This window comes from Carassius carassius, chromosome 41 (genome assembly GCF_963082965.1).
Source record: "Carassius carassius chromosome 41, fCarCar2.1, whole genome shotgun sequence".
Classification (NCBI taxonomy): Eukaryota; Metazoa; Chordata; class Actinopteri; order Cypriniformes; family Cyprinidae; genus Carassius; species Carassius carassius.
The window spans coordinates 7,578,387-7,582,692 of record NC_081795.1 but is presented as its reverse complement, the minus strand read 5'-3'; positions in this window follow the sequence as shown (position 1 = coordinate 7,582,692).

Here is a 4,306-nt window from a genome sequence, read left to right as displayed (position 1 = left end):
TTTGTTTCAAGGTGATTGAATGATTAGTCAAAAGTAGCTTTGGATATCAGTTTATTATAGACCAGAGGTTCCCAACCTTTTTCAACTCGCGGGCCAGACAACCAAACACATATGTTTGCGCGGCCCACTGCACAAAAATGAACTGACCCTGCTATTGTTGGGTTAATAACTTAGTACTTAGAAGCTAGATTGTTAACTGTCTTTATTGAATGAACTGGCAATGAACATAAAATAACTCAGGCTGGCACCGCTTGGCACAACTGCTGTTGTTCTGTAGCATATGCAGCAAAAATATCTAAGATAAATTGGCAGTTTATTTTTAAACCAATCAGTGAGCTCGAATAGTGGAAGCATAGTTACAGTTTAATATTTATTTTTTCTTATTTATATATGAAATTATTTTATAATGTTATGACATAGACATTTTTACATATATGAACAATATTATTTCTTTTAAGAGGAATTGGCAGCCCACCTGCAATACCAGCGTGACCCACAGCCACTGTTATAGACAGTTTATCATGAAGCTATAATAAATATATCGACATTTGATAAAGATACACTACAGTTGAAAAGTTTGGGGTTTAATGGTTTTGAAAAAAGTCTCTCCTTCTCACAAAGCTGCATTTATTTGATCAAAAATACAGTATAAATAATAATATTTGTGAAATATTATTTAAATTTAAAGTAACTGTTTTCAATTAGAATATATTTTAAAAGGTAATTTATTCAGCAATCATAACTCCAGTTTTCAGTGTCGCATGATCTTTCAGAAATCATTTACCTTTTTTGATTTGGTGCTCAAGAAACATTTATTATTATTATCAATACTGAAATAGATTTAAGCAACAGTTGCTGCTTAGTATTTTTGAGGAAACTGTGATACATTTATTTTTTCAGTATTTTTTGATGAACATTTGTCCTTGCTGAATGAACATTTTATTATCTCTTTATAAAATCTTACTGCATTACAGACAGATAGATAGATAGATAGAGAGATAGATAGATAGATAGATAGATAGATAGATTTATTTTACTACTATTACATGTATTTATTTATTTATTTTAATTTCTGCAGGTTTGGTCCTCCATGGGCTAGGACAGAAACAGTCCCTCTTTTCTAAAAGTAGTGCTTTAACCACGGCTGCCTTAAGATGTGGATCTTCAACAATGGCCAGTGTGTGAAGATCCTCAGCAGAGGTCAATAATGCCTCATAGCTCTTAATGTGCATTTGATTGATTTTCTTTGCACTTGAGTATGACTGATTTTTCAGAGTACCGAAGATATTATCTCACTTTCCCTATAAAGCAGTTGTGAAGCAAAGCGCCTTGCATTATGTTTTCCCCAGATGCAAGATTTGCTGAGATTTGTGACTGCGCCTATATGACACTGCATAGGAATGCTTGAGTCTGTTCTGTCTGTGAGCGCCATAATCTTCATGGATATCATCCCCCTCATTTTTTGCCTAATTCCCTTTTTTATTTGTTTTGGCAGATTTGTAATTTTCTGTCGGTTGGGGCCGCAGGATTGAAATTTACTTGGTGAGTATAAAGTGACCAGCCTGCTCCTCTCGACCTTATCTTATATCAGCGTAATTCCCCAGATGGCTCTCATAAAATGGTTGACTGCCATGACCTGTTTCTTCCCCCGGTACTCTCGCCTTTATTGCTTCTCACTCCATTTCCATATTTCATTTACTTCAGTGTTCCTCCCTCCTCAAAATGCTGTTTGGTGTGGTTTATTTCTACATTCATTTCTGACAGTCCATTATTGGATATTTTACAAGAGCGTTTTTTCACTTTAGAAAAGAGAATCTGAGCTTTGTGGAAAAAGATACCCTAAATGCATAATTATGACACCACTGGAGAATACGTATCTAATTTTTATTCAGAATTACTCATCTCTTGTCAATTCTGTATAAAGTGTTCATGGTACCTTGATTTATTCCTTTTTTCAGTGGTAGAGGAAGATTTAATATAAAATATAAAACAGATCTCACTCTCTTCACTGTAGCTATATAAAATGTTACATTTAAGACTTATTCTACTAGTGAAAGGGCAAAGGTTTGTTTACAGCCTTCAGATAAGTACAAGGCAGTGTTTATATACAGTATATTTACGTGGATGCAAACTTCTACAAATAAAAAAATGAGATTAATAAAGTCAAGCGATGTGTGATTAGTTCTTTAGCATGTTGATCAGATGGCCCCTACATATGTGAAATGACCATTCTTGGACAGATTAAGATACAATATGCACCAAATTTAATCCCAGTTGTTTAATTGAATTCAAGAGGCTGTGAACCGAATAGTGTAGAATTGATTACTTTTAAAACTAAACACATGATGTTGATGATGACAAAAAAAGTAAAACTGCTCCACAACATACTGTACAAGACACTTGTGCCTGCATGCTTGTATTTTCATTCCTCTTCATATATTCAGTGGGACATTGGGTAATGTGTGGAATGTTTGACACAGAGAAATGGGCACAAAGAAGATGATGGGGAGATCACTGTTTGGAATGTGGTGTCTGGACACATACATTGTTGCTTCCAGACCCTTTGGTCTCAACAGATCAGCAGTACTCATGATACGCCAATATTTCTGTAAATTTTCAATGAATAATGATTACAGTTTTGCTAATTCTCAGTCATATCTATTGTATGAAAACTTGGAATATAGTGCATATGTAATATGGACATGTGAACCTACGTTTTTTACGTGAACTAACAATTTCAAGGAATACTTCACCCAAAAATGGAAATTTACTTGCCATTCAAGATGCAGATGATTTTGTTTCTTCATTAAAACAGATTAGGAACAGATTAGAAAAACAGATTAGCATCACTTGCACGGTGGGTCTTCTGCAGTGAATGGGTGCCGTCAGAATTAGAGTCCAAACAGCTGAAAAAAGCATCACAATAATCTATGAGTAATTAATACACCTCCAGTTAACGTCTTGTGAAGTCATTTTGTCTGAATCAGGAGATAAATATGCACAGATCAGACAACTGTTACAAGTGAAAACCATTGTAAACTGATGTGAGATGACAATAAGGGATGGACTTTTTTTACAGAAAGAAGTGTTATTATGATTTATGGATTCATATTTGAGCCAAAAACAATGGTTGAAAGTAAAAATACCTTTCTTACAAACAAGCAACTGTTCAATTCACAATATCTAAATTTATGGACAGTATTGCGTATTTCGGCACATAACCGTGCCTAGGTTTGAGTTTGACCCTTGAGTCATTGGGCCCAAACTCCAAGCATGACTGGCTCACCGAGAGCGCGTGCAAATCACCCACACGCTTCACAGAAGCGAGAGCCAACAAGAATACTGTCTTGAACGACAGATGCTGAAGGCTAACCGATTGGATAGGCTCAAAAGGGGGACCCTTCAAGGCCTCCAAAAACCGCCACGAGGTCCCACATAGGGACTGACGGAGGTCTGGGAGGATTCAGCCTCCTAGCTCCTCTGAGGAATTGGATGACTAAATCGTTCCTTCCTATTGACTGACCGGACGCCGTTTCAGAAAACGCCGTGAAGGCCGCCACATAAACTTTGAGCGTGGATGGGGCTCTGCCCTTATCCAACAGCTCCTGTAGGAAGGAGAGGACCTCCGTCACCTCACAACTAAGGGGTGAATAACCTCAAGCTGTGCACCAGCTGGAGAACACCGACCACTTCGAGGCATACAGACGTCGTGTCGACGGAGCTCTAGCCTGAGTGATGGTATTTAGCACTCCCACTGCGAGATCAGCGGGTAACCGTTGAGCGCCCACACATGGAGGGACCACAACTCCAGTTGAGGGTGCCAAATCGAGCCCCTGGCCTGCGAGAGGAGGTCCCTCCTCAACGGTACCGGCCACGGGGCGACATCTGCTAACTGCATCAAATCTGGGAACCATGGTTGGTTCTTCCAAAGAGGTGCTACAAGCAGTATTGAACATCTCGTTTCTCTCACCCGTTCTATCACCTGCGGAAGGAGGGAGACGGGAGGGAACGCATAAAGCGGGCAGCACGGCCATCTCCGTGACAGCGCGCTTTCGTTCTTGGAAAAGAACGCGGGGCAGTGAGCGTTTTCGTGGGACGCAAAGAGGTCCACCACCGCCATGCCAAATCTCTCCCACAACAGCCGGACTGTTTGCGGGTGTAGAGACCATTCGCCCGTAGGTACATTGCCTCTGGACAGCCTGTCTGGACCCAGATTCTGCACTCCAGGCACATGCACTGCTCTCAGCGAGCGCACGTTGCGCTGAGCCCAAACCAGGAGGCGTTCCGTCAGCCTGCACAGGTTGCA